This window comes from Chrysemys picta, unplaced genomic scaffold, assembly GCF_011386835.1.
Source record: "Chrysemys picta bellii isolate R12L10 unplaced genomic scaffold, ASM1138683v2 scaf18, whole genome shotgun sequence".
In the NCBI taxonomy this organism is placed as follows: domain Eukaryota; kingdom Metazoa; phylum Chordata; order Testudines; family Emydidae; genus Chrysemys; species Chrysemys picta.
In genome coordinates this window covers 169735-188214 of record NW_027052725.1, presented here as the reverse complement: position 1 = coordinate 188214, position 18480 = coordinate 169735, and the positions used below count along the sequence as shown (strand labels likewise).

At 49.0% G+C, this 18480-nt stretch overlaps 1 long non-coding RNA gene across 2 annotated transcripts in view; it reads left to right on the top strand.

Annotated features, from left to right (window-relative positions):
* The first annotated feature begins 6779 nt into the window (after positions 1 to 6779).
* The window catches only part of LOC135977718 (uncharacterized), an 85769-nt gene continuing 74068 nt past the window's right edge, over positions 6780 to 18480 (top strand). For both annotated transcript variants that reach the window (XR_010595138.1, XR_010595137.1), the window contains exons 1-4: positions 6780 to 6903; positions 9363 to 9486; positions 14416 to 14539; positions 15925 to 16043. This is a non-coding gene — a long non-coding RNA (uncharacterized LOC135977718). The remainder of the gene's footprint in view (positions 6904 to 9362; positions 9487 to 14415; positions 14540 to 15924; positions 16044 to 18480) is intronic.

Here is an 18480-nt window from a genome sequence, read left to right as displayed (position 1 = left end):
TCCTGGGTTGTTTTTATTTCCCTTTTTATAGATGGGCACTATATTTGCCCTTTTCCAGTCTTCTGGAATCTCTCCCGTCTCCCATGATTTTCCAAAGATAATAGCTAGAGGCTCAGATACCTCCTCTATTAGCTCCTTGAGTATTCTAGGATGCATTTCATCAGGCCCGGGTGACTTGCAGGCATCTAACTTTTCTAAGTGATTTTTAACTTGTTCTTTTTTTATTTTATCTGCTAAACCTACCCCCTTCCCATTAGCATTCACTATGTTAGGCATTCCTTCAGACTTCTCGGTGAAGACCGAAACAAAGAAGTCATTAAGCATCTCCGCCATTTCCAAGTTTCCTGTTACTGTTTCTCCCTCTTCACTAATCAGTGGGCCTACCCTGTCTTTGGTCTTCCTCTTGCTTCTAATGTATTGATAAAAAGTCTTCTTGTTTCCCTTTATTCCCGTAGCTAGTTTGAGCTCATTTTGTGCCTTTGCCTTTCTAATCTTGCCCCTGCATTCCTGTGTTGTTTGCCTATATTCATCCTTTGTAATCTGTCCCAGTTTCCATTTTTGATATGACTCCTTTTTATTTTTTAGATCATGCAAGATCTCATGGTTAAGCCAAGGTGGTCTTTTGCCACATTTTCTATCTTTCCTAACCAGCGGAATAGCTTGCTTTTGGGCCCTTAATAGTGTCCCTTTGAAAAACTGCCAACTCTCCTCAGTTGTTTTTCCCCTCAGTCTTGATTCCCATGGGACCTTACCTATCAGCTCTCTAAGCTTACCAAAATCTGCCTTCCTGAAATCCATTGTCTCTATTTTGCTGTTCTCCCTTCTACCCTTCCTTAGAATTGCAAACTCTATGATTTCATGATCACTTTCATGCAGGCTGCCTTCTACTTTCAAATTCTCAACGAGTTCCTCCCTATTTGTTAAAATCAAGTCTAGAACAGCTTCCCCCCAGTAGCTTTTTCAACCTTCTGAAATAAAAAGTTGTCTCCAATGCAGTCCAGGAATTTGTTGGATAGTCTGTGCCCCGCTGTGTTATTTTCCCAACATATAGCCGGATAGTTGAAGTCCCCCATCACCACCAAATCTTGGGCTTTGGATGATTTTGTTAGTTGCTTAAAAAAAGCCTCATCCACCTCTTCCACCTGGTTAGGTGGCCTGTAGTAGACTCCTAGCATGACATCTCCCTTGTTTTTTACCCCTTTTAGCCTAACCCAGAGACTCTCAACACTTCCGTCTCCTATGTCCATCTCTACCTCAGTCCAAGTGTGTACATTTTTAATATACAAGGCAACACCTCCTCCCTTTTTCCCCTGTCTATCCTTCCTGAGCAAGCTGTACCCATCCACACCAACATTCCAATCATGTGTATTATCCCACCAAGTTTCAGTGATGCCAACAATGTCATAGTTGTATTTATTTATTAGCACTTCCAGTTCTTCCTGCTTATTCCCCATACTTCTCGCATTTGTATATAGGCATCTAAGATACTGCTTTGATCTTTCCTCCCAGTTTTGTCCCGACCCTCCTTTCCCTCTGACAATATAGCCCACACTCCCTCTCGTTTTTGACCCATCTCCCCGGTCTCCATGTTCCCCACTTACCTGTGGGCTTTGCTCACCTGTCCCCGTCCAACCTAGTTTAAAGCCCTCCTCACTAGGTTAGCCAGTCTGTGTCCAAAGGTACTAATAACTTGAGCTGTGGTTTGGAGGTGGAACAGCTGTCAAGGGCACTGAGGGGGAGATAGCAGGAGCTCATCCTTCAAGGAGGGGGGTTGGCACTGGAGGTTACTAGAAAGGACAAGAAGACTCCATTCTGGGGTTCAGGAGGTGAATTTATCCCTCAGTGGTCGGCAGGTGCTGGGTGGAAATACTGCTGGTTCCAGGTGCCCTTAATTCCTCCAGATTCCTCGGGGCGTTTGAGTCTCTGACAGGTTCTCGTTCCCTTGCAGCAGGAGGACGTCACGGCCAAAAGTGATGCACCAGCTCCGCATCATCCGGCACTTGCGCCAGATTCCTGATACACTGCAGGGGCTGTGCCTCTGAGGCCATCAGCAACTCCCGCTCCCTGCTGCAGGTACTGCTCTGGCTCACTGTAAATGGGGAACTAGTGGAAGGGGAAATGGAGCCCCCTGGTACTCACTAAAAGGGAAAGTGGTGGATTCTCCATCTCTTGATGTCATTGAATGAAGACTAGATGCCTTTCTGGAATGTGTGTGCCCAAAAAGTAACTATTGTACTATACAGGAGGCCTATGATATGCAGGGGCTTAGATGAGATGCTCTAAATGTCTCTTGTGGCCATAAAGTCTACAAATTTTGGAAACACTGAGTGTAGTATTGGGAGCAGCCTCTGATGTTTTACTGTCTAGCCGGCTTGCTTCCTAGAATGAAGACGCATTGAGTGGGGTGATCCACACAGAGTAGCTCAAACCTTCAAAGTGTCAGGCCAGCAGCAGGACATTAGCACTTCCGGGGATGGGTGGGTGTGGCAGTGACATCACAAAGGCCTTTTCAGGACCTCAGCCTATTGGTCAAAGGTGTTAGGGAGGTGGTAACCTCAGAGAGAGATGCTGACATCAGCCAGGCAGGACAGGGGCTTAGGGCCAGGGAAACCTCAGAGACCCCTGTGACTTTCATAGAATCATAGAATCATAGAATATCAGGGTTGGAAGGGACCTCAAGAGGTCATCTACTCCAACCCCGTCCTCAAAGCAGGACCAATTCCCAACTAAATCATCCCAGCCAGGGCTTTGTCAAGCCGGGCCTTAAAAACCTCCAAGGAAGGAGACTCCACCACCTCCCTAGTTAACGCATTCCAGTGCTTCACCACCCTCCTAGTGAAATAGTGTTTCCTAATATCCAACCTGGACCTCCCCCACTGCAACTTGAGACCATTGCTCCTTGTTCTGTCATCTGCCACCACTGAGAACAACCGAGCTCCATCCTCTTTGGAACCCCCCTTCACGTAGTTGAAGGCTGCTATCAAATCCCCCCTCATTCTTCTCTTCTGGAGACTAAACAATCCCAGTTCCCTCAGCCTCTCCTCATAAGTCATGTGCTCCAGACCCCTAATCATTTTTGTTGCTCTCCACTGGACTCTTTCCAATTTTTCCACATCCTTCTTGTAGTGTGGGGCCTGTCGGAGAAAAACAGAGTTCTCACTATTTGTTTAGGTACAGCAAGTCAGATGCTTTATTAACTCTCACAATTGCCCAGAGGGAGAGAGCTAAGCAGGTCTCTCCCAGGTAACTAATTACAGCAAGCATTTATACCTTTCATTACAGAAATAACGAGGGACAGCTGCGTTTTGTTTCTACATAGGCCATCTTGATATCTCATTTCTTCACTTGTTTTGACTCTTGCCAACATACAATATTTTCTATACCTTATCTACACAAGGTCTTCTACACCTTATCTATACCAGGTCATAATGACTTCTTACACAGTTCTTTCTCACCCGCCTCACACATTCCTCGCTTCTACAAATCTCGCGTTATTAGGGTTACTGTTAGCCTAACTCTTGCTAACAAACTGTCATGCATTGCATCCCCTTCCTGTCAGCTCTTTCTCTGCTTCCACAGGCCCAAAACTGGACACAGTATTCCAGATGAGGCCTCACCAATGTCGAATAAAGGGGAACGATCACGTTCCTCGATCTGCTGGCAATGCCCCTACTTATACAGCCCAAAATGCCGTTAGCCTTCTTGGCAACAAGAGCACACTGTTGACTCATATCCAGCTTCTCGTCCACTGTGACCCCTAGGTCCTTTTCTGCAGAACTGCTACCTAGCCATTCGGTCCCTAGTCTGTAGCAGTGCATGGGATTCTTCCGTCCTAAGTGCAGGACTCTGCACTTGTCCTTGTTGAACTTCATCAGGTTTTTTTTGGCCCAATCCTCTAATTTGTCTAGGTCCCTCTGTATCCGATCCCTACCCTCGAGCGTATCTACCACGCCTCCTAGTTTAGTGTCATCTGCAAACTTGCTGAGAGTGCAGTCCACACCATCCTCCAGATCATTAATAAAGATATTAAACAAAACCGGCCCCAGGACCGACCCTTGGGGCACTACTCCGCTTGAAACCGGCTGCCAACTAGACATGGAGCCATTGATCACTACCCGTTGAGCCCGACGATCCAGCCAGCTTTCTATCCACCTTACAGTCCATTCATCCATCCCATACTTCTTTAACTTGGTGGCAAGAATACTGTGGGAGAGCGTATCAAAAGCTTTGCTAAAGTCAAGGAATAACACATCCACTGCTTTCCCCTCATCCACAGAGCCAGTTATCTCATCATAGAAGGCAATTAGGTTAGTCAGGCACGACTTCCCCTTGGTGAATCCATGCTGACTGTTCCTGATCACTTTCCTCTCCTCTAAGTGTTTCATCATTGATTCCTTGAGGACCTGCTCCATGATTTTTCCAGGGACTGAGGTGAGGCTGACTGGCCTGTAGTTCCCCGGATCCTCCTCCTTCCCTTTTTTAAAGATGGGCACTACATTAGCCTTTTTCCAGTCATCCGGGACCTCCCTCGATCGCCATGAGTTTTCAAAAATAATGGCTAATGGCTGTGCAATCTCATCCGCCAAGTCCTTTAGCACCTTCGGATGCAGCGCATCCAGCCCCATGGAGTTGTGCACGTCCAGTTTTTCTAAATAGTCCCGAACCACTTCTTTCTCCACAGAGGGCTGGTCACCTTCTCCCCATATTGTGCTGCCCAGTGCAGCAGTCTGGGAGCTGACCTTGTTCGTGAAGACAGAGGCAAAAAAAGCATTGAGTACATTAGCTTTTTCCACATCCTCAGTCACTAGGTTGCCTCCCTCATTCAGTAAGGGGCCCACACTTTCCTTGACTTTCTTCTTGTTGCTAACATACCTGAAGAAACCCTTCTTGTTACTCTTAACATCTCTTGCTAGCTGCAACTCCAAGTGTGATTTGGCCTTCCTGATTTCACTCCTGCATGCCTGAGCAATATTTTTATACTCCTCCCTGGTCATTTCTCCAATCTTCCACTTCTTGTAAGCTTCTTTTTTGCGTTTAAGATCAGCAAGGATTTCACTGTTTAGCCAAGCTGGTCGCCTGCCATATTTACTATTCTTTCTACACATCGGGATGGTTTGTTCCTGCAACCGCAATAAGGATTCTTTAAAATACAGCCAGCTCTCCTGGACCCCTTTGCCCTTCATGTTATTCTCCCAGGGGATCCTGCCCATCTGTTCCCTGAGGGAGTCAAAGTCTGCTTTTCTGAAGTCCAGGGTCCGTATTCTGCTGCTCTCCTTTCTTCCTTGTGTCAGGATCCTGAACTCGACCATCTCATGGTCACTGCCTCCCAGGTTCCCATCCACTTTTGCTTCCCCTACTAATTCTTCCCTGTTTGTGAGCAGCAGGTCGAGAAAAGCTCTGCCCCTAGTTGGTTCCTCCAGCACTTGCACCAGGAAATTGTGCCCTACACTTTCCAAAAACTTCCTGGATTGTCTGTGCACCGCTGTATTGCTCTCCTAGCAGATATCAGGGTGATTAAAGTCTCCCATGAGAACCAGGGCCTGCGATCTAGCAACTTCTGCTAGTTGCCAGAAGAAAGCCTCGTCCACCTCATCCCCCTGGTCTGGTGGTCTATACCAGACTCCAACCGTGACATCCCCCTTGTTGCTCACACTTCTCAACTTTATCCAGAGACTCTCAGGTTTTTCTACAGTTTCATACCGGACCTCTGAGCACTCATACTCCTCTCTTACATACAATGCAACTCCCCCACCTTTTCTGCCCTGCCTGTCCTTCCTGAACAGTTTATATCCATCCATGACAGTACTCCAGTCATGTGAGTTATCCCACCAAGTGTCTGTTATTGCTTCAGCAAGTCTCCTTCTCGAGGTCTCTCTTTGAGGACTGAGAGAGTATTAGTGTTCACATGTGTGAGTGCGAGCAGGAGCCTCTTTGGAGTTTTCTCCTTTCCTTTGACGGATTTTACTAGAAAACAGACGTCCCTATTTAGAAGGTAAGAGCCTCCAAGAGGTTTTGGAACCTGCTCAGTCTGATCCATCTGGTGCCAGCTGAATTCTAGGCATGGAAAACACTAGTTTAAGGTGGCAGAATTTTATTCCCTCTGTGGGATTTTGTCCCGTAGAATCACAGGGGACATTAGTGTTTGTCATTTTCGTTTTACCTTTTCCTCCATCCCTCCTTCCTTTCTCTTCATCTCTTACTTCTTTTGTCCTTTCTCCTGTTCACCTGCCACCACCAGGAGTGGTGTGTGTGTGTGTGTGTGTGTGTGTGTGTTGCTGGGGGTGCTCTTCACCTCCCCTTGTGGGAAGTTGATCCAAAACTGTGGGGTTGAAATAGTGCTTGAACTCCAATGACACTAGATGCTGCCATCCTGTGGCTTAGCATTAGTGTCTGGGATGATTGGGGCAAGATCTCAACCTCCCCGCAACCCACTTCACTGCTGGCAGAATCCCTCCTGCCCCCCCTGCTAGAGCCGCCTCCCTGCCCAACCTGGGTGGGGGTGGAGAAGAGGGTTCTGATAACTTGAGCTGTGGTTTGGAGGTAGAACAGCTGTCAAGGGTACTGAGGGGGAGGTAGCAGGAGCTCACCCTACAAGGTGGTGGGTTGGCACTGGAGGTTACTAGAAAGGACAAGAAGACTCCATTCTGGGGTTCAGGAGGTGAATTCATCCCTCAGTGGTGGGCAGGTAGTCAGTTTAAATACTGCTGGTTCCAGGTGCCCTTAATTCCCCCGATTCCTCGGGGGGTTTGAGTCTTTGACAGGTTCTCGTTCCCTTGCAGCAGGAGGACGTCATGGCCAGAGTGATGCACCAGCTCCGCATCATCCGGCACTTGTGCCAGGTGCCTTAGACGCTGCAGGGGCTGTGCCTCTGAGGCCATCAGCAACTCCCGCTCCCTGCTGCAGGTACTGCTCTGGCTCACTGTAAATGGGGTGCTAGTGGAAGGGGAAATGGAGCCCCCTGGCACTCAGTAAAAGGGAAAGTGGTGGATTCTCCATCTCTTGATGTCATTTCATGAAGACTAGATGCCTTTCTGGAATGTGTGTGCCCAAAAAGTACCTATTGTACTATACAGGAAGCCTATGATATGCAGGGGGTTAGATGAGATGTTCTAAAGGTCTCTTCTGGCCATAAAGTGTAGTAATTTTGGAAACACTGAGTGTAGCATTGGGAGCAGCCTCTGATGCTTTACTGTCTAGCCGGCTTGCTTCCTAGAATGAAGACGCATCGAGTGGGGTGATCCACAGAGAGTAGCTGAAACCTTCAAAGTGTCAGGCCAGCAGCAGGACATTATCACTTCAGGGGATGGGTGGGTGTGGCAGTGACATCACAAAGGCCTTTTGCAGTGTAGTAGTTCCGGGGTGGGGCTCGTCCCTTCCTGGGGTACCTGGGAGCCAGGCCGCCCCGCTACAAAGCGAATAACAGTCTAGGGCCCAGACCTTTGGGTAGGGGCTGAGCACACAATTAGCAGTTCGGCGCTCAGGCCTTTGTGCAGGGACTGAGCACACAATCAACAGTTCAGAGCTCAGGCCCTTATGCAGGGACTGAGCACACAATCAACAGCTCCGGCCCTGGGTCAGGGCGGGGAACAAACCAGTAGTCAGTCAGCGGCCCAGGCCTTGTAGCAGGAGCTGGGTCAGTTTGGGTTAGCCCAGGCCCTAGGTCAGGGCGGGGCAGCAAACCAATCGTCAGTCAGAGGCCCAGGCCCCTTGGACAAGGAGGAGGAGAGACTGCCACCCAGCACGGGGTGGCAGTGGGGAACACAGGCCCACCCACTCCACTGTGTTCCAGCCCCGGGCCCTATCCGCAGCAGTCCGTCTGCCGCGCAGTCAGTGGGGATCCTGACCGCAACACACTGACATGGGTTCGGGGTCTGCTATCCCCGGGCCACTTCCCATCTCCTCCTCCACGGGTACCTGTTCCTCCTGAGTACCGTCTGCTGGGTCGCAGATCATGGGCTCCTCCGGGCCCCGAGCAGCAGGTAGGTCTGTCACACCCTCTGGGCCCTTGGCGGGGGGAAGCTCAGACCGTTCCTCAGGATACCGGGCTCTCGGCAGGCTCAGGTCCGCGGGAGCTCGGGCACCAGCGTCTGTCCTCTCTCGCTGCCGGCCAGCTACTGAGCGCTGTGGCTTGGCCTTTATACTTCCTGTCCCGCCCCTTGACTTCTGGGGGGTGGGGACAGGCCGCGGTGGCCTTCACTTCCTGGGGCGCCTGGGAGCCAGGCCGCCCCGCTACATGCAGTATCTCAGCGTATTGGTCAAAGGTGTTAGGGAGGTGGTGACCTCAGAGAGAGATGCTGACATCAGTCAGGGGCGCAGGGCCAGGGAAACCTCAGAGACCCCTGTGGCTTTGCTTTAGCAAGTCTCCTTCTCGAGGTCTCTCTTTGAGGACTGAGAGAGTATTAGGGTTCACGTATGTGAGTGAGAGCAGGAGCCTCTTTCGAGTTTTCTCCTTCCCTTTTACTGATTTTACTAGAAAACAGACGTCCCTGTTTAGAAGGTAAGAGCCTCCAAGAGGTTTTTGAACCTGCTCAGTCTGATCCACCTGGTGCCCGTTGAATTCTAGGCATGGAAAACACTAGTTCAAGGTGACAGAATTTTGTAGTCCACACGGGATTTTGTCCCGTGGAATCACTGGGGACATTAGGGTTTGTCCTTTTCGTTTTACCTTTTCCACCATCCCTCCTTCCTTTCTCTTCATCTCTTACTTCTTTTGTCCTTTCTCCTGTTCCCCTCCCACCACCAGGAGTGGTGTGTGTGTGTGTGTGTGTGTGTGTGTGTGTGTGTGTGTGTGTGTGTGTGTGTGTGTGTGTGTGTGTGTGTGTGTGTGTGTGTGTGTGTGTGTGTGTGTGTGTGTGTGTTGCTGGGGATGATCTTCACCTCCTCTTGTGGGACGTTCATCCAAATTGTGGGGTTGAAATAGTGCTTGGACTCCACAGACACTAGATGCTGCCATCCTGTGGCTTAGCGTTAGTGTCTTGGATGACTTGGGCAAGATCTCAACCTCCCCGCAACCCACTTCACTGCTGCCAGAATCCCTCCTTCCCCGACTGCTAGACCCGCCTCCCAGCCCAACCTTGGTGGGGGTCTAGAAGAGGTTTCTGATGACTTAAGCTGTGGTTTGGAGGTGGAACAGCTGTCAAGGACACTGAGGGGGAGGTAGCAGGAGCTCACCCTAGAAGGAGGGGGATTGGCACTGGAGGTTACTAGAAAGGACAAGAAGACTCCATTCTGGGATTCAGGAGGTGAATTCATCCCTCAGTGTTGGGCAGGTGCTGAGTGGAAATACTGCTGGTTCCAGGTGCCCTTAATTCCCCCTGATTCCTCGGGGCGTTTGAGTCTGACAGGTTCTCATTCCCTTGCAGCAGGAGGGCGTCACGGCCAAAGTGAGGCACCAGCTCCGCATCATCCATCACTTGCGCCAGGTGCCTGAGACACTGCAGGGGTTGTGCCTCTGAGGCCTTCAGCAACTCCCGCTCTCTGTTGCAGGTACTGCTCTGGCTCACTGTAAATGGGGAGCTAGTGGAAGGGGAAATGGAGCCCCCTGGCACTCAGTGAAAGGGAAAGTGGTGGATTCTCCATCTCTTGAAGTCATTGAATGAAACTAGATGCCTTTCTGGAATGTTTGTGCCCAAAAAGTAACTATTGTCCTATACAGGAAGCCTATGATATGCAGGGGGTTAGATGAGATGCTCTAAAGGTCTCTTCTGGCCATAAAGTGTATTAATTTTGGAAACACTGAGTGTAGCATTGGGAGCAGCCTCTAATGTTTTACTGTCTAACCGGCTTGCTTCCTAGAATGAAGACGCATTGAGTGGGGTGATCCACAGAGAGTAGCTCAAACCTCCAAAGTGTCAGGCCAGCAGCAGGATATTAGCACTTCAGGGGATGGGTGGGTGTGGCAGTGACATCACAAAGGCCTTTTCAGGACCTCAGCCTATTGGTCAAAGTTGTTAGGGAGGTGGTGACCTCAGAGAGAGATGCTCACATCAGCCAGGCAAAACAGGGGCGCAGGGCCAGGGAAACCTCAGAGACCCCTGTGGCTTTGCTTCAGCAAGTCTCCTTCTCGAGCTCTCTTTGAGGACTGAGAGAGTATTAGGGTTCACATATGTGAGTGTGAGCAGGAGCCTCTTTCGAGTTTTCTCCTTTCCTTTTACCCATTTTACTAGAAAACAGAAGTCCCTGTTGAGAAAGTAAGTGCCTCGGAGAGGTTTGTAACCTGTTCAGTCTGATCCACCTGGTGCCATCTGAATTCTAGGCATGGAAAACACTAGTTTAAGGTGGCAGAATTTTATTCCCTCCCTGGGATTTTGTCCCGTAGAATCACTGGGGATATTAGGAAAACAACAAGGAGTCTGGTGGCACCTTAAAGACTAACAGATTTATTTGGGCATAAGCTTTCGTGAGTAAAAACCTCACTTCTTCGGATGCATAGAGTGAAAGTTACAGATGCAGGCATTATATACTGACACATGGAGAGCAGGGAGTTACTTCACAAGTGGAGAACCAGTGTTGACAGGGCCAATTCAAAAATCAGGGTGGATGTAGTCCACTCCAAATAATAGATGAGGAGGTGTCAATTCCAGGAGAGGAAAAGCTGCTTCTGTAGTGAGCCAGCCACTCCCAGTCCCTATTCAAGCCCAGATTAATGGTGTTGAATTTGCAAATGAATTTTAGTTCTGCTGTTTCTCTTTGAAGTCTGTTTCTGAAGTTTTTTTGTTCAATGATAGTGACTTTTAAATCTGTAATAGAATGACCAGGGAGATTGAAGTGTTCACTTACTGGCTTATGTATGTTACCACTCCTGATGTCCGATTTGTGTCCATTTATTCTTTTGCGGAGGGACTGTCCGATTTGGCCAATGTACATGGGAGAGGGGCATTGCTGGCACATGATGGCATATATGACATTAGTGGATGTGCAGGTGAATGAGTCCCTGATGGTGTGGCTGATGTGGTTGGGTCCTCTGATGCTGTTGCCAGAGTAGATATGGGGACAGAGTAGGCAACGAGGTTTGCTACGGGGATAGGTTCCTGGGTTGGTGTTTCTGTGGTGTGGTGTGTAGTTGCTGGTGAGTATTTGCTTCAGGTTGGGGGGTTGTCTGTAAGCGAGGACTGGCCTGCCTCCCAAGGTCTGTGAGAGTAAGGGATCATTTTCCAGGATAGGTTGTAGATCGTGGATAATGCGCTGGAGAGGTTTTAGCTGGGGGCTGTATGTGATGGCCAGTGGTGTTCTGTTATTGTCCTTGTTGGGCCTGTCCTGTAGTAGGTGATTTCTGGGTACCCGTCTTGCTCTGTCAATCTGTTTCCTCACTTCCCCAGGTGGGTATTGTAGTTTTACGAATGCTTGATAAAGATCTTGTAGGTGTTTGTCTCTGTCTGAGGGGTTGGAGCAAATTCGGTTGTATCTTAGGGCTTGGCTGTAGACAATGGATCGTGTGATGTGTCTTGGATGGAAGCCGGAGGCATGTAGGTATGTTTAGCGGTCAGTAGGTTTCCGGTATAGGGTGGTGTTTATGTGACCATCACTTATTTGTACTGTAGTGTCCAGGAAGTGGATCTCTTGTGTGGACTGGTCCAGGCTGAGGTTGATGGTGGGGTGGAAATTGTTGAAGTCCAGGTGGAATTCTTCAAGGGCCTCCTTTCCGTGGGTCCATATGATGAAGATGTCGTCAATGTAGGGCAAGTAGAGGAGGGGCACTAGGGGACGAGAGCTGAGGAAGCGTTGTTCTAAGTCAGCCATAAAAATGTTGGCATACTGTGGGGCCATGCGAGTACCCATAGCAGTGCCACTGACTTGAAGGTATAAGTTGTCCCCAAATCTGAAGTGGTTGTGGGTGAGGACAAAGTCACAAAGCTCAGCCACCAGGCTTGCTGTGGCCTCATCAGGGATACTGTTCCTGACAGCTTGTAGTCCATCCTCATGTAGAATATTGGTATAAAGTGCTTCTACATGCATGGTGGCCAGGATGGTGTTTCCAGGAAGAACATCAATGCATTGTAGTTTCCTCAGGAAGTTGGTGGTGTCTCGAAGATAGCTGGGAGTGCTGGTAGCATAGGGCCTGAGGAGAGAGGCCAAATAGCCAGATAATCCTGCCGTCAGAGTGCCAATGCCTGAGATGATGGGGCGTCCAGGGTTTCCGGGTTTATGGATCTTGGGTAGCAGATAGAATACCCCTGGTCGGGGTTCTGGGGGTGTGTCCATGTAGATTTGTTCCCGTACTATAGCTGGGAGTTTCTTGAGCAGATGGTGTAGTTTCTTTTGGTATTCCTCAGTGGGATCAGAGGATAGTGGCCTGTAGAATGTGGTCTTGGAGAGTTGCCTGGCAGCCTCCTGTTCATAATCTGACCTGTTCATTATGACTACAGCACCTCCTTTGTCAGCCCCTTTGATGATAATGTCAGAGTTGTTTCTGAGGCTGTGGATGGCATTGCGTTCTGTACGGCTGAGGTTATGGGACAAGTGATGTTGTTTGTCCACAATTTCAGCCTGTGCACGTCTGCGGAAACACTCTATGTAGAGGTCCAGTCTGTCATTTCGACCGTCAGGAGGAGTCCACGCAGAATTCTTCTTTTTGTAGTGTTGGTAGGAGGGTTCCTGTGGGTCAGTGCACTGTTCAGTGGTGCGTTGAAAATATTCCTTGAGTCGGAGACGAGGAAAGTAGGCTTCCAGATCACCGCAGAACTGTATCATGTTCGTGGGGACGGTGGGACAGAAAGAGAGTCCCCGAGATAGGACAGACTCTTCTGCTGGGCTAAGCGTGTGGTTGGAAAGATTGACAATGTTGTTAGATGAGTTGAGGGTACCATTGTTATAGCCCCTAGTGGCAGGTATTAGTTTAGATAACTTACAGTCCTTTTTCCTCTGTAGAGAAGTGAAGTGTGCATTGTAAATGGCTTGTCTCATTTTTGTAAAGTCCAGCCACGTGGAAGTTTGTGTAGAAGGCTGGTATTGTATGAGAGTCTCCAGTTCTGAGAGCTCATTCTTGATCTTCTCCTGTCTGCTGTACAGGATGCTGATCAGGTGGTTCCTCAGTTTCTTTGAGAGAGTGTGTGGCACAATCTCTCACCATACTCAGTGTAGTATGTTGATTGCAATGGATTTTTTACCTTCAGTCCTTTTGGTATGATGTCCATCTGTTTGCATTTGGAGAGGAAGATGATGTCTGTCTGTATCTGTGCAAGTTTTTTGTTGAGGTTGATGGATTTCCACTCCATACGGCTAAATTTAGTGCCTTGCATGGTGTCAAGTATCAGGGGGTAGCCATGTTAGTCTGTATCTACAAAAACAACAAGGAGTCTGGTGGCACCTTAAAGACTAACAGATTTATTTGGGCATAAGCTTTCGTGAGTAAAAACCTCACTTCTTCGGATGCATAGAGTGAAAGTTACAGATGCAGGCATTATATACTGACACATGGAGAGCAGGGAGTTACTTCACAAGTGGAGAACCAGTGTTGACAGGGCCAATTCAAAAATCAGGGTGGATGTAGTCCACTCCCAATAATAGATGAGGAGGTGTCAATTCCAGGAGAGGAAAAGCTGCTTCTGTAGTGAGCCAGCCACTCCCAGTCCCTATTCAAGCCCAGATTAATGGTGTTGAATTTGCAAATGAATTTTAGTTCTGCTGTTTCTCTTTGAAGTCTGTTTCTGAAGTTTTTTTTGTTCAATGATAGTGACTTTTAAATCTGTAATAGAATGACCAGGGAGATTGAAGTGTTCACATACTGGCTTATGTATGTTACCATTCCTGATGTCCGACATGGGGACATTAGGGTTTGTCCTTTTCCTTTTCCCTTTTCCTCCATCCCTCCTTCCTTTCTCTTCATCTCTTACTTCTTTTGTCCTTTCTCTTGTTCCCCTCACACTACCAGGAGTGGTGTGTGTGTGTGTGTGTGTGTGTGTGTGTGGTGCTGATGGTTCTCTTCTCCTCCCCTTGTGGGGAGTTGATCCAAAACTGTGGGGTTGAAATAGTGCTTGGACCCCACTGACAGTAGATGCTGCCATTGTGTGACTTAGCATTAGTGCCTGGGATGACTTGGGTCAAGATCTCAACCTCCCTGCAACCTACTTCACTGCTGTCAGAATCCCTCCTGCACAGCCTCTTAGAGCCGCCTCCCAGCCCAACCTGTGTCGGGGTGGAGAAGAGGGTTCTGATGACTTGAGCTGTGGTTTGGAGGTGGAATATCTGTGAAGGGCACTGAGCAGGAGGTAGCAGGAGCTCACCCTACAAGGAGGGGGGTTGGCTCTGGAGGTTTCTAGAAAGGAGAAGAAGACTCCATTTTGGGGTTCAGGAGGTGAATTCATCTCTCATTGATGGGCAGGTGCTGGGTGGAAATGCTGCTGGTTCCAGGTTCCCTTAATTCCCCCTGATTCCTCGGGGCGTTTGAGTCTCTGACAGGTTCTCGTTCCCTTGCAGCAGGAGGACGTCACGGCCAAAATGATGCACCAGCTCCGCATCATCCTGCACTTACGCCACGTGCCTGAGACACTGCAGGGGCTGCGCCTCTGAGGCCTTCAGGAACTCCCGCTCCCTGCTGCAGGTACTGCTCTGGCTCACTGTAAATGGGGAGCTAGTGGAAGGGGAAATGGAACCCCCTGGCACTCACTAAAAGGGAAAGTGATGGATTCTCCATCTCTTAATGTCATTTAATTTAGACTAGATACCTTTCTGGAATGTTTGTACCCAAAAAGTAACTATTGTACTATACAGGAAGCCCATGATATGCAGGGGCTTAGATTAGATGCTCTAAAGGTCTCTTCTGGCCATAAAGTGTAGTAATTTTGGAAACACGGAGTGTAGCATTGGGAGCAGCCTCTGATGTTTTATTGTCTAGCCGGCTTGCTTCCTAGAATGAAGACCCATTGAGTGGGGTGATTCACACAGAGTAGCTCAAACCTTCAAAGTGTCAGGCCAGCAGGAGGACATTAGCACTTCAGGGTTTGGTTGGGTGTGGCAGTGACATCACAAAGGCCTTTTGCAGGACGTCAGCTTATTGGTCAAATGTGTTAGGGAGGTGGTGACCTCAGAGAGAGATGCTGACATCAGAGAGAGATGCTGACATGAGGGCCAGGGAAAGCTCAGAGACCCCTCTGGCTTTGCTTCAGCAAGTCTCCTCCTTGAGGTCTCTCTTTGAGGAAAGTAAGTGCCTCGGAGAGGTTTGTATCCTGTTCAGTCTGATCCACCTGGTGCCAGCTGAATTCTAAGCATGGAAAACACTAGTTCAAGCTGGCAGAATTTTATTCCCTCCCTGTGATTTTGTCCCGTAGAATCACTGGGGACATTAGTGTTTGTCCTTTTCATTTTACCTTTTCCTCCCTCCCTCCTTCCTTTCTCTTCATCTCTTACTTCTTTTGTCCTTTCTCCTGTTCCCCTCCCACCACCGGGAGTGGTTTGTGTGTGTGTGTGTGTTTGTGTGTTGCTGGGGGTGCTCTTCACCTCCCTTTGTGGGGAGTTCATCCAAACCTGTGTGGTTGAAATAGTGCTTGGACTCCACTGACACTAGATGCTGCCATCGTGTGGATTATCATTGGTGTCTGGGATGACTTGGGGCAAGATCTCAACCTCCCCGGAACCCACTTCACTGCTGGCAGAATCCCTCCTGCCACCCCTGCTAGAGCCACCTCCCTGGCCAACCTGGGTGGGGGTGGAGAAGAGGGTTCTGATAACTTGAGCTGTGGTTTGGTGGTGGAACATCTGTCAAGGGCACTGAGAGGGAGGTAGCAGCAGCTCACCCTTCAAGGAGGGGATTTGGCACTGGAGGTTACTAGAAAGGACAAGAAGACTCCATTCTGGGGTTCAGGAGGTGAATTCATCCCTCAGTGGTGGGCAGGTGCTGAGTGGAAATACTGCTGGTTCCCGGTGTCCTTAATTCCCCCTGATTCCTCGGGGCGTTTGAGTCTCTGACAGGTTCTCGTTCCCTTGCAGCAGGAGGACGTCACGGCAAAAGTGATGCACCCGCATCATCCGCCACTTGCGCCAGGTGCCTGAGACACTGCAGGGGCTGCGCCTCTGAGGCCTTCAGCAACTCCCGCTCCCTGCTGCAGGTACTGCTCTGTCTCCCTGTAAATGGCGAGCTAGTGGAAGGGGAAATGGAGCCCCCTGGCACTCACTAAAAGGGAAAGTGGTGGATTCTCCATCTCTTGATGTCATTGAATGAAGACTAGATGCCTTTCTGGAATGTGTGCGCCCAAAAAGTAACGATTGTACTATACAGGAGGCCTATGATATGCAGGGGCTTAGATGAGATGCTCTAAAGGTCTCTTGTGGCCATAAAGTCTACAAATTTTGGAAACACTGAGTGTAGTATTGGGAGCAGCCTGTGATGTTTTACTGTCTAGCCGGCTTGCTTCCTAGAATGAAGACGCATTGAGTGGGGTGATCCACAGAGAGTACCTGTGTCAAGGCTGTATCCCCACTTTGAAGTTTAGGGTACAAATGTAGGGGCCTGCATGAAAACTTGTAAGCTTAACCACCATCCCAAGGCTAATTTCCTCCCCTGGGTAGCCTTGAGAAACCTTTCAGCAATTCCCTGGTGAATACAGATCCAAACCCCTTGGATCTTAAAACAAGGAGAAATAAACCGTCCCCCCTCCTTCCTCCCACCAACTTCTGGTGAATACAGATCCAACCCCCTTGGATCTAAAAGAAGGAGAAATTAACCATTCCCCTCCTTCCTCCCACCAACTCCTGGTGAATCAAGATCCAAACTCCTTGGATCTTAAAACAAGGAAAAATCAATCAGGTTCTTAAAAATAAGGCTTTTAATTAAAGAAAAAGGTAAAAATCATCTCTGTAAAATCAGTATGGAAATTAACCTTACAGGGTAATCAAACTTAAAGAGCTCAGAGGACTCCCCTCTAGTCTTAGGTTCAAAGTACAGCAAACAAAGATAAACACTCTAGTAAAAGGTACATTTACAAGTTGAGAAAACAAAGGAAAACTAACACGCCTTGTTTGAAATAGGAGAGACTTGTTTAGAAAGATGTGGAGAACCTGGATTGATGGGTCCCTCTCAGTCCCGAGGGCGAACACCCACACAAACAAAGAACACAAACAAAAGCCTTCCCCTCCCCAAGATTTGAAAGTATCTTGTCCCCTTATTGGTCCTTTAGGTCAGATGCCAGCCAGGTTACCTGAGCTTCTTAACCCTTTACAGGGAAAAGGATTTTGGAGTCTCTGGCCAGGAGGATTTTATAGTACTGTACACAGGACAGCTGTTACCCTTCCCTTTATAGTTATGACAACCTCAAACCTTCAAGGTGTCAGGCCAGCAGCAGGACATTAGCACTTCAGGGTTTGGTTGGGTGTGGCAGTGACATCACAAAGGCCTTTTGCAGGATGTCAGCTTATTGGTCAAATGTGTTAGGGAGGTGGTGACCTCAGAGAGAGATGCTGACATCAGCCTGGCAGGACAGGAGCACAGGGCCAGGGAAACCTCAGAGACCCTGTGGCTTTGCTTCAGCAAGTCTCCTTCTCGGGGTCTTTCTTTGAGGACTGAGAGAGTATTAGGGTTCATGTACGTGAGTGCGTGCAGGAGCCTCTTTCGAGTTTTCTCCTTTCCTTTTACTGATTTTACTAGAAAACAGACGTCCCTGTTTAGAAGGTAAGAGCCTCCAAGAGGTTTTGGCAGCTGCTCAGTCTGATCCACGTGGTGCCAGCTGAATTCTAGGCATGGAAAACAGTAGTTTAAGATGGCAGAATTTTATTCCATCCCTTGGATTTTGTGCCGTAGAATCACTGGGGACATTAGGGTTTGTCCTTTTTGTTTTACCTTTTCCTCCATCCCTCCTTCCTTTCTCTTCATCTCTTACTTCTTTTGTCCTTTCTCCTGTTCCTCGAAAACTGTGGGGTTGAAATAGTGTTTGGACTCCACTGACACTAGATGCTGCCATCCTGTGGCTTAGCATTAGTGTCTGGGATGACTTGGGGCAAGATCTCAACCTCCCCTCAACCCACTTCACTTCTGGCAGAATCCCTCCTGCCCCCCCGCTAGAGCCGCCTCGATGCCCAACCTGGTTGGGGGTGCAGAAGAGGGTTCTGATAACTTGAGGTTTGGTTTGGAGGTAGAACAGCTGTCAAGGGTACTGAGGGGGAGGTAGCAGGAGCTCACCCTACAAGGTGGTGGGTTGGCACTGGAGGTTACTAGAAAGGACAAGAAGACTCCATTCTGGGGTTCAGGAGGTGAATTCATCCCTCAGTGGTGGGCAGGTAGTCAGTTTAAATACTGCTGGTTCCAGGTGCCCTTAATTCCCCCTGATTCCTCGGGGCGTTTGAGTCTCTGACAGGTTCTCGTTCCCTTGCAGGAGGAGGACGTCACGGCCAAAGTGATGCACCCGCATCATTCGCCACTTGCGCCAGGTGCCTGAGACACTGCAGGGGCTGCGCCTCTGAGGCCTTCAGCAACTCCCGCTCCCTGCTGCAAGTACTGCTCTGTCTCCCTGTAAATGGCGAGCTAGTGGAAGGGGAAATGGAGCCCCCTGG